We start from the raw sequence: 12757 nt of genomic DNA, 5'->3' as shown, positions 1-12757 counted from the left end.
ATGGACAAAAATATTTAGATGTTTACATTAATCCCTCAAATCATTCGTGAGCAACCATTTTATTAAAAATATTGATCTCAGCTCGGATGCCGACACCGACCGCGACGCCGACGCCGTAAAAAATTGACACGCAATAGGGTAAAAACATCAAGGTCGAACAAAACTAGGTGATTACCATAACAGTATTTACACATACAAAAATGTTCCATTACACTTTAAAATAACGCGCAGTTTTGTGCAAATGACAGATGGTGGAAACGAACGTGAATAAAATTCATAATAATAATGAACTTAATTTTACGATTTATTTGATACAATTAGGATATACAATATCACATTTAAAACTGTTAGTAGATTAACAAACTATTTTCAACTTGCTGATGAATTACGATGACGTGGGAGTTGTTTTAAATGATGATATCCACTAAACTATTTTCAAACAAAGCCATTTATTTGATATTTATAATTTTATAATATAATATAACAAAATATATAAAAATATATAATAATAAATGTGAAATTTTACCCGGCTTTCAACGGGTGTTCCCCTCCTCTTATTTTCATAAACCGTTCCAAGGAGGTGATCTCAGCTTTAATACATTTAATGTTGTAATCGGTGTTGCATTTTTTCCGATTTTAATACCGAAAAAGGAACCCACAACTTTATCGAGCGGGTTTAAAGAATTATGAAGAAGCCGTTCAATGATTTATATTTCATAAAGCAATTTTATTATTTACCGTAAGGAATCATAGAATAATAAATTGATGTATCCACTAGCTATATATTTATTAATGGTTTAAATTATGTGTATCAGGATCTATGAGTACTCGAAAGAGTATTACATGCAGTGCAAAGATAGATCTAGAAATGAAAAATTGAAATAAAGTATATTACAGTATGTCTACGATATATTGTTATTGTACTACAATAACAGTAACTACAGTAACAACAACTTCTTCTTCTACTACCACTTATACTAATGATCATAATACTACAACTAATTATACTTCTCATAATAATACAAGTCATTATAATAAAACTAATAATAATAAAATATCTCAGAATCCTTTAACGGTGAATGGGCATAGTTTATTGCTATTGTTTCATTAACTTAGAATTTAAATCATATTATTGATGGATTTATCTGTCTTTACACCTATTTCAAATATCATTGATAGTTCACCAATTCTTTAATGAAATTAAATGTAGGGCCAATGAGTCATAATATATATGCATCTATAATGGTTTCACTATGCTGTATTCATCAATATTAACAATGCGCTGGAAAATGTATATGTTGTTATATATACATATATAAATCTGCTAAGTTTTTCCAACACTAAATGATATGCACTTGTATTACACTTAAAGTGTTAACCTGAGTTAATGAAGTAAACATGTCTGTAGTTTAAAAAGTGAAGCTTTCTTTTCACTTTACTCTTCGTAATTAAATGTTAAAGGCCTGTTTGCATAAAGCATATATTGTCTTGTAATATTATGATACGTTATCTCATTTAAATATATTATCTTGCGTGTAACTCATATCTTTACCAAAAGTAATGTTTCCATCCTTAGGATTATAATATATACAGGAAAGTTACACGGAAACAGTCATTAATTTATATTTTACACATATACTTTGATGTGTTTCACATGTTCTTTTCATGTATGATTGCATAACATTATTGTGTTATATTGTGTCGTCAAAATATAGAATATATTGGATTAACTAAATCATCACATAATAGTTGTAATACTATACATGCAGACAACCGATCGTGATTTGTTCTAATAATAAATTATAACTTATTTTAAGGAGGATTTATATTTGAGGTAGAGGTAAAATCAAAGTGAGAATAATAACAAAAGCACGTTTTCAAATATGTATTCATTGTTCAAGAAAGACTTTCAATTAAACCTAACGGAAGGGCCCAGCATGATTTGCCATTAGTGTTTTCATAATGTATTATTAAGTACAATTTGTTAATACATATTTTGCAAAATAGACTCACTTTATTAATTTAAAATGTGTCAGCAAAATACTTGTATCAATTTATTTGATACGTGTGCAAGTGTCATGTGTGTTTGACATTTATAACATGAAAAATGCAACTGGTTGCGAAATAATATTTATTTCGCATTGGGTAAAAAAGCAAACATTTTTGACGTGAGTATTCACCAACCAATTCTTAGACTTTAGTCTAAGAATTAAGAAAATTATTTAAATGGATATTCAAGAGCTGTTTTATTTCTGAGTCAAACTTGGCATTAATCACCTCTATCTACATCATTCTTCATGAAGAATGCTTTGTTTATGGCAAAATCACCAGTGGTAGACTGTAAAGACTGAAACACTGAGCATAATTTTCTTGTTCTAAGTCTATTCATAAAAATTGTGTCTAAGAATTGGTGAATAGAGGGCCAGGTCTTCGTTCAAAGAATTCCTCTACCAACAAAAGACATTGCCTACCCCGTCAACGTCATTTCCTTGGCAGCCCACGTTATTCCATCCTCCGTTCAAGTCATTCCATTGGCAGCCCACGTTATTCCATCCTCCGTTTAAGTAATTCCCTTGGCAGCCCACGTTTGTCTATCCTCCGTTCAAGTCATTCCCTTGCGAGCCCACGTTATTCTGTCCCCCGCTTACGGCGTTCCCTTGTGAGGCAACGTTCTTCGAACCCCGCTCACCGAATCAGCTCGCGAGCTCACGTTATTCTCTCATTCGCTTAAGGCATAACCTTGCGAGCCAACGTGACATTATGAAATTATGATACTACCACATATGTTACGAACTGCATGTTAATGCTGCACGGTGCATTTCAAATGCACGTGTTCGACGTAGATTAACATAGCTTATAAGCACATTAATTGTTCAAAAATAGACCTAATCCCTTTCCCATCAGGTATATAAACCTCTGCATCCTAGCTTTATTATCTAGTTCTCAGATTTTCAAAGCAACGACAAAGGTTGGTAAATAACTAATAAGTTTGACAAAAGTGTTACTGTTATTATTAGTACTTATTTATGTAATAGGATTTTTAACATCATTTAATAATATAGATTATTTTCGAAATAACAACAACTGTAGTGCTTTGATTTCCTTTTTTTCAAAAATATTTTTTTTAAAGTCTAAAGCAAGCATTCCGCAAAAATATTTTTTTTAAAGTCTTAAGCAAGCATTCCGCGGAAAATGTTATGATATTAATGAATATTAATTGGTTATAAGATTTACTGCTGTACTTTCAATCTTAATGTTAGTAATTTTTGATGGTATTGACACGTTTATGTAATTTAAGAATCGCCAAATGAACATACACCACATTAGAGAGGGTAATTAAGTGACAAACACGATTGCGATGTTCATTCGGACGGGAGACATGTTTTTTTCGCCGTTTTACACCCTGTGTTAATTGTATTAATTTGTTGAATACCGCTCACATTCCAGAAATATCAGCAAGAAATTGATACTTGATAGATGGAGACTTAATAGATTACTTATTTTACAGTTTTATCACAATCGTATATATACCTTTTGCAAAGACAAGTTAGTAAAAAATGTTAACGGTCTTGCATAAATAATTATAAATGAATTCGTGGAAATATTCTTTAGATCATTATCTTTAACATGCCGTAAGGTTATTTTTCACTCTTTAAATAAGCGTCATGAAAATGAATGAAACAAAATAATACTTTTTTTGTTAAACATTTAGTTATTAGTCCATATACAAATGCTGTCGGTTCATGAATTTATTAAATACATTTTGAAACGGCATTCCTTTCATCACTACTTTTCTAACAAAAACATGGCATACAATGCATGTATCATTTTGTCTTTCACAAACAGTCTGGAGGGGATAACTGTTCCGCAGGCTCCACATTACATCCACAATATACGCGTCGTTAATAGTCTTGACCTTTCTTCGCTCCTGTAATATCGTATTTTTCTCTCTTGCTGTATTCAAACAAGAGAAACAAAGCACGTTGAGTGAGTATATGACCTGACGAACGAGAAACGTTTTAATGTAATGGAAATCAAAACTTTGAACACGAAAGACAGCAGATTGTAAAAAAAATAAGTGTTCAAAAAACGCTGACTCGGTCTAAAGATGTGTCAACTTTAGGAATTAGCAAGTGAAAAGCGTATGGCATTGTGTGTATTTTAAGAATCTAAAACCACACACAATTCGACAATAATTAAATGTGATTTTTTTATATATAACTATATTAATTATATTTGAACTATTATATTTTAATTGTAACAATAACAATACAACTCTCTTCTATTTCACTCAGTTCCATTACTTCCCGAGTACAATACTTGTGGAAGCTGCGGAATAGCGAATATAAATATTTAAATAATTATTATAGGCGATACATGTGTTCGAACACATGTTGTTATCGCCCAACTCTAAAAATTGAAGAACATTCAGCACCTCATGGACTTAATGGGTTGAGCTAAGACTGCTTTTTTGTAAAGTCTACATCCGTTAGGAGACCACTTTACCAACAAATAACCTGTCTTCTAATTTTCACTTTAGGTAATACGATGTTCTCAACTGTCACACTTGTGCTGTTCATGTCATGCTGCGGCGTAGCATTAAGTAGCCCATACTGGAACTCGTATTGGCCAGGTAAAGGTTCCGGCAAGGACGGATATTGGAACTCGTATGTGCCACAATATGGGAACTATTGGCCGCAACAATATCCGGGTTATCCAGGTAAGAAAACACCAATATAAATGTTTGTATCCTAAAGGATTAAACACCGCTATAATACAGCAACTAATAGGTAGAAACTTATTTGCTATGTTTTATAAGGTTATATTGGAACAAGTTAGGTTAACAAATTTCTATAACAAACAAGAAGACGTGCCAGGGCAGCTTTTAATTATATGAAGCAACGCAACGCAAACCATGCATATTAAAGATGGAACTTTTATGTATATGTTTATGCAATTGATTATGGTTAAAGATGTCTTTAATAGCATACTTGTATAAATGCTATAATTGAAATAAATACAAATAACGATTTAATTCACTTCAATTAACTTAAAATTGTGAAATCAATTTATATAAATGTTTCTTTGTTTACATTAAATTCCCATTTATACAAATTGTCTGTTTATTTTACTCTTAATTCAATGTTCAAACATCGACTAGCTCCTTATTGAATAAAATATGCATCGGATTGAACAGACACTTTGTCCTGACTAAGTATTGATATAACAGCTTTGTCATACTAACACTAGTTGTTATTAAATGTTACCGTTTCTTACCACGTTCTTTTTTAGATATCAGCAATAATTACATAAAAAGGATAACATTTTAACAAGCTGTTTGCTCAATTGTTATGTTTTATGTATGTATTTAATATTTATTTCAATGACAAAATATTTAATATACACTATGTAATGTTTAATAATTGCATTTAAATTAGTTGGATATACAAATATACAATACTCAAATAACATTATCTCATATGTTAAACTACTTTAATAAAAATAATGAATGAAATATTAACATAAATTACGTTTGTATGCCGTAACTCTTATTATTGAAGGGGGCGGCTGGCAAGGGGATAACGTCGGCTCACAAAGTAATTCCGTGGACGGTACAGGCAATTACGTGGGCTGGCAAAAGAATTACGTGAATTAAGTACCGATGAAATTGAACGAAATAAAGATACATACATGCAGAGAATGTTTGCTTTTGTTGACAATACGTAATAAATATTTTTCGGCAACGAGTATATGCATTTATGTCATTAATTTTTTATGCCCTTGAAATGACATCATGTTAAGTAAATTGAACTATTTTCACGACACACGTAAAATGAAAAAATATGTGTATGTTTAAATTGATTAGTGTAACAAGTGTATTTATTCACCTATTATGAAAACAGATACAAAAAATGACGCAGGGCCCGCATGGACAATCTGATTTTAAAACGATACCATAGAACTAATACTTATCTGATAAGCGTTTCTCACATGCTTTGACTTTTTATATGGTCTCTTTTTATTTACCACTACCAATAATAAACATCTTTATTATTATTTATTATTTTTGTTTATAGTATAAATCATGATATAGGTTTTCCGCTTGAATTTAAACTATGATGCATTGTTTTCTTAAATGCAACATATCCTTCATGTTTACAACTGCTGAATACTTACCCGGCATAAGGTATAGATAATTCATTAACCACCAACTTGTGTCGTAACACTTTTCATTCTCAAGCAAAACGTACTATGCTAATATTGATACTATGAACACATCCTTTAACAATGATCCAGCATTTTCATACGTCTACCGAAAAATAAACCAGCGTGTTTTTCAGTAGTGTTTGTTTAGATCATATGCTAAACAACAACGGTAAATGTTGATGCAAAATGTGCGCTAGACAACGGTTTTTGTTGTTCAAAAAACAATATTGCATACAACACACATGTATTTCCTTTTACAATTTACGTGTTCGGGCTGATTAAAATCCTGTTTGAATATAACTATGGTGATTTGAAAAATGACGATCCCAGTTCTGTGTCAAATATTGAATATTATCAGGTTTGACCTTCTTCGAGCGTAAAGTAAAAAAAATGGCATGATTCATCGATCACACTTAACCGGAAAACCATGGAACCTCCAAGCTTGAATGTTTTCCCGCCTAAAGATAATTTTGTAATATAAGATTATATAAATAATATTATGCAAGCGTCAGTCGCCGTCGGTTCCCTCCTATATGGGATTAAATTAATCGTTTAAGTAGTGTATTACGAACTGGAACTCTATGCAACGCGGCGAACATACAATATAATTATGTTTTTCTACATTGCACGAGAATATGATTATGTGTTAAAACAACTCGTAGTTAACCGTCATCAGTCATCCAATACATAGCCGGAGTTAGGGTAAAGTACCGACAGTATTATCACACATGTATCTGTTTCATACCATGTTTGGTTGAGCACAGTCAGCATGCATGTAGAAAATTAATTTATCATCGCAATAATCTGTAATTTGAATATAAATGAATATTCTTCGCCACTAAAGTAGCTAAATAGAATGTTTATTCGTAACTTTAAGTATTGTATGTAAGCTTGCATGGACGGGTGTGTATGGCTCAAGATAAGTTGATATTGAACACTGTGGTGTTGGGCTTCAACATCCTTCTAATAAATGGCGAGATGTGATTGCTTATTGGATTAGCTGTATGTCTTCTCGCCGTCAAGATTTTCCATGTCTGCTGTGGTTTATATCAAGTCGTCGTGTTCGTTGCAATGATGCAAGTTATCAGTGTACTAATTGTTTGATGTATTTTTTAATCACATCTCTCTCTGTGAAGTGATGTCAATATGTACACTTTTAATTGAGTGATCTGTTTACAACTAAATAATGTTTAACTTAACTAAATTTAAGTGGGGAAATAACAAGTTACAATACAATTAATAGATTCCACAAAGCATTATAAGTGAAAATAAAGAACTGTAAGCGCCAACACAAAGTATTGGCTAAAACATGTAACACGTTATGCAGGTCTTCATCCTTAGCCCAGAACACACAAAACACACATTTTACTTAAAATTAAAAACCTCATCCGTTTGAAGATACGAACAACAAAAGGGACGCCCCATGACCTATACATACTTTTAATATTACACATGCATAAACATTATCAGGATTGATATTGGTTTTGATATTGTCAAAGTGTTATACGATACAGGACAATACAATAAAAACATAGTAAAACTAGCTAAAGGACCAAGACGGCCCAATATAGCTTATTTGTGTAGATGGTATAAAGAGAAATGTATATTTTATATTCCGTAGTTATTTGGCCAATATAGTCTTTATCGACCATATTCCCCAACATTCGACAAGTTATGACATCAGAGTCAGGATTTGATCAAAATATTTAGAATGTCTCCAAATAATGTAACATTAAAAACACGACAGGACCAAGTGATGTTACAGAGGATACTTTCAAAGTTATTTTGCTTATCAAACCATAGACATATGTCTCATGGGGCGTGGTCAACTTGGAACCAAAGTGCATGATTAGAAGAAAACATTTCTTAGAGGAATGCTGTCTGATGTAACTAACCAGATATAACAGTTGTAAGTATTTTCATAGTTTCACAATTAAGTTTCGGAAAACGTGTAAAGGTCTGTTTCCGGTACCGCACGTGGTGTGTATGGTTTGTGAAAATCGAGTACGCCATTAGTTTTAGTGCTCCTTTTACTAAGTCAAGTGTTCAAATAACGAACGTATGCAACTTAAAATGTAAATAAAACAATTAAACTAAAAGTATCTCAATCAGAATGTACGATTTCATTACGTCATTATGTTTTTTTCAGTATTTATTTTAAATATATTACTAAAAAAATGATAGATGCTTTGTCTTGTGATATATTGTGCATTAATGAAAAGAAATCAAGTTTAATGCCCTTATCGATGACATACACAAGTCGAAAATTCATACAGTGGATGCACTCTCCGTAGAAATGTTCCGTATAGACGTCGCAAAGTATTTCTGTGAATTCTGCTGTTCATTCGTCTGTCAAGGGTTACGACCGTTTGTTTGAGCCGTTGTTTATGTGTTTTAATCTTCATAAGAAGCAGTGTAACGTGTTTAACTTGTCCCTCTGCCTAAAATTTACGGTAAATCCTGGAGGTATAAGGTCAAATTTGGACCAACAACAGTTTATAACTCATTGTTCTATCGTAACAGTACAAAATATTGATGGATGGTTAGTAATTTGACAAAACAGTAAAACATAATAAAACACTATGTCCGGCGCAATGTATGCCTCCCTTCACTAAGGATTAATGTAACACTCAGATGTTAAAAGTAAAAAAAGGCATATATTCTCATGAGGACTGTATTTTTGTCATTATCGCAATATTTTTAAATAGCGTTCTACAAATGAGTATGACTACATGACGGCATGTCGAGTATGCACCTGTAGGTAGGTCGGTTGCTCTATGGGTCCGCTTTCATAAGATATCTAGATACTAATTAGCTCTACAACCATGAGCATTTGAATGATGGTCACGAGAAAAGGGGGGAAAGCGCCTACCAATGTTTAAGTCCATTATGCCGATTACCAATGTCACATGGGCTTGAAGCATGTAATGTTATAGATACATATTTAGTTTGAATACCCATAGTTCAATTCCATTGAAGTAATGATGGAATGTTACTGCATATGGAACTCTCTATGTATATATTACTGTTCTGCAATTATAAAATGTACCCTTAGACAAGAACGGCCACCGAAAAAACTAAAATTGTGTATGATTTCCGACACTTAAGTTAATCAACTATACAAGGATAAGCTTAATTATGTAATTTTAAGAAAATTATATATGCACTATTTTGATTGTGCGTTCATTATTTATTGTTTTTAATTAAATTATATAAATAGTTCTACCAAAATTCGCACCAAATCACACGTTAAACTGATTTGGTTCAACGATATTCTATTTTCTTTATACACATGAACATGCATATCGTATATTTTACATTTAATTCGGATGATATAAAAACACGATGAATGTTTTCGTTCAGAATGCGATTTTGGAAAGTTTGTTAAGTTTTTTTTATTGGACTAAAACAAGATGCAGATAATTACTTAAACTAATATTTAAGAAGTTGTTTTTAATTGTTAAATATTATAAGTTAAAACTTCAAGAGCAATAACCGGTGATGCACATTATAAAAGAAACTATCCTTAAGTGACGATATATATTCAAAGTCTTTAATAATCGATGTATTAAACAATTTTATTCATTTATCTTTATCGGCATTCTTAGACGGTTTACATACTATACGAGCTACTACTGTGTGCTATATGAATACCATGTAATTTGATCGATGATCACATATCTACGACGGATCAACTATTTGTTAAACGGTTAAGCATGTTCATGATTAAGACTTACTTAAATACATTTTCTTCGATATAGCTGAAGAACACTCACACCCGTGTACAAGGATGATTTTGAAAACACTTTGCTGTCATACTTTTTTTACAGTGTGTTTGTGTTTTATTACTTATTTAATTGACATGAATACGATTGCTACAATTGTTCCGGAAATCAACACACTTTATCAAAATCAACCTTTCTATAAACATGAATTTTCGGAAAACCTTTCAATTGCGCCGTGATCTCAGCTTTAATACATTTATATTATTGTAAAATCAACAAAACTACTCTTAAAGCAGCTTAATCATACGTGTTCTTATATTTCAATGTACTGAAGGAAATTAACTATTAACGATATGCGTCAAAGTAATGAGCGGAAACTTTTACTACCACTTCTTCAGTTGTGTTAAGAGAAGCTTTGTTATTGTCAAATTTATCATTGCCAAATATTATAAGTATTGTTATGTAAAAGTTGATAGTGTTTAAATGTAAAATTGTGCGTTGTATTATGCATTTATTGTTTGTTAACTCTGTACGGTGTGGAGTGGGAGTATTAATGAAAAACTTATTTCGAGTAGTAAAAGCTTCGTGCATATATTTTGCCATAGCAATTACACTCTTTCTGTCATATTCCGACATCATCGTATAAAACAGATTTAAAGTTATATAATGGTTTCCAATACTGTCCATTAAATATTTAATTCTTATATCATCATATAATGAGCACACTTAAACAAAATGGAATTCGTCTTCAATTAAATGAACATTGTTTTTTAGTAATAATATCTAGATTATCTATGTATATTCATAAGACGGCCCTTTTCAATTTGTAGTTCATCATATACGTTTATCTATAAACCATTGAAAATAAATAAGGTTACCGACTAAAATTTATAGACTGGACTTTTCCATGCAAAGTCATGGATGTATTGAATTGTAATCATCATTTGCTTTGAACCACGTATATTTCTTGTAACTACCTTATGAGCCCACTACGGGGGTTAAAGGCTTCATGAAGGCTTGTATGTCCCCATATTCCAGAATGCATTCCACTCACTGTACGATCCGATGTATCTATATCTGAGCCTCGCTAGGGGAAAACGGGACTTGATACATGTGCGTAAAAGGTCGTCCAAGGGAGGACACTTAACGCTAAAACATGCTTTCCGCTTAGAAAATGATCTTTTAAACTTAAAATACAATAAAAGCCCAAATTCTCGGCCAACATAAGCCTGTGTGGACTATACTTTAAGCACCTGCGTCAAGGTCCATTTTCACAAAGAGCGACTTATTAAGACAACAACAATGAGCTGAGCTAACATAACAGAACAAGGACCTTTATGCGGCTAGGGACGATTATAAATTTACATCCCAGCTCTGTCGTGTGTTAACGTTTATATTTCCAGGGCAGGGGCGTAGCTAGCATTTTTGAGTTGTAGGCCCGGATATGATACATAAAAAGGGGGTTCGTGGGTCCTCCCCCTGAACAATTTTGAATCCTATAATGCCTGCAATGAGATTTAAAGCATATCTAGACAAATAATAATATAGGAAAATAATAGACTTTGGCCTGTTTTTCTTTGAAATTTTACTGTTTTACACCTCACCACCCTCCGGTTCAACATTTTAATGCGCTTTTAGAAGTTGAAGCATTTTTATTTTTTTCATATTTAAAAAAAAATGTAGGCCCGGGCCCGCTGTGCCTAATAGCAGCTCCGCTACTGATTTCATATATTTCTATTTTGTTTCTTCACTTAAATGCTATACGAAACCAGCTTTCAGTACTTTTATTTTCATTCGACTGATTACGAAATTTTGACGTATCTCGTGTGACGAAATGTATGGGAAGAAACACTCCGGTTTAAGCTACACTCTTAACGATTCGATCGCTGTGGCTACTTTCAAAGTAAAATATTTATTTTAAAAAGCATCGAACGAATCCAAAACGCATTGAGGACTGTGTGTTTGTCATGCATTATTGAAAACTGTAATAGAAATAAAATTAAACTCTCCGACCAGCCATTTGATTTCGTAAACCATGTTTTGGTCAGAAACCGATACAACCGTTTTAAAAATGTGGTTTGACATAAATTAGATCAATGGATGAAAGAACATAAAATGGAAATAGATATCGCTGTAATTGTATTATTATAACATATATAAGCATTGGTTAAAGTTGATTGAGGAGAGCGTGTCGTTTACACAAATTTGATGTTGAATGACTCCTCCCAGTGGGCATCAAACGTTTTTCGAACGTTGCTGAAACGTAATATTTAGTTCGCAACGTCGGCAACCATTACCAAACGTTGCCATAACGTTACATACAAAACATTACCAAGGCGTTTCATCATAACGTTGCAAGGACGTTTCAGAAACGTTGCATTCTGGCCGTGACATTAGTAACCACTTCCAAACGTTTTTGCAACGTTGCACGCGAAACGTCGGTAGAACGTTTGAGAAAGATGTTGCAACAACAATGCTTCTATGTTATTGTGCACTCTTTTAGCGTCAGCAGTTTTTTATGCAGTTTTCTCCCTTGAATACAGGTATCGCCGCTAATATTTTTTCCTTGAATTCAGTATCGCCGATAGGTGGAATGTATACTTTTTTTTCTAATAATTATTTTGCTTGTAAGATAACATAAACATTTGTTAACTATCGATCGGTGAACTTTTAACGACAGAATATTAAAATGAAAAGAAAAATTCAATTATTCAATGAATAATTTTTCTTTTCTATTTTTTGTTATTGTAGCATATTTTTATTAATAAATTACAATTAAACACATATAAAAATCGTAAAATCTCGCTCCAAACTTAAAAATGCTT

General features: G+C 32.2%; 1 long non-coding RNA gene across 1 annotated transcript; it reads left to right on the top strand.

Annotated features, from left to right (window-relative positions):
* The first annotated feature begins 2909 nt into the window (after positions 1-2909).
* On the top strand, positions 2910-5748 carry LOC127843212 (uncharacterized). Its single transcript, XR_008032136.1, has 3 exons — positions 2910-2968; positions 4541-4720; positions 5562-5748. It is a non-coding gene; the product is annotated as an uncharacterized LOC127843212 (long non-coding RNA).
* The last annotated feature ends 7009 nt before the right edge of the window (positions 5749-12757 follow it).

The sequence above is a fragment of the Dreissena polymorpha genome, chromosome 8 (genome assembly GCF_020536995.1).
Source record: "Dreissena polymorpha isolate Duluth1 chromosome 8, UMN_Dpol_1.0, whole genome shotgun sequence".
In the NCBI taxonomy this organism is placed as follows: domain Eukaryota; kingdom Metazoa; phylum Mollusca; class Bivalvia; order Myida; family Dreissenidae; genus Dreissena; species Dreissena polymorpha.
The sequence above is the reverse complement of the archived record's forward strand: the minus strand, read 5'-3'. Positions and strand labels throughout refer to the sequence as shown.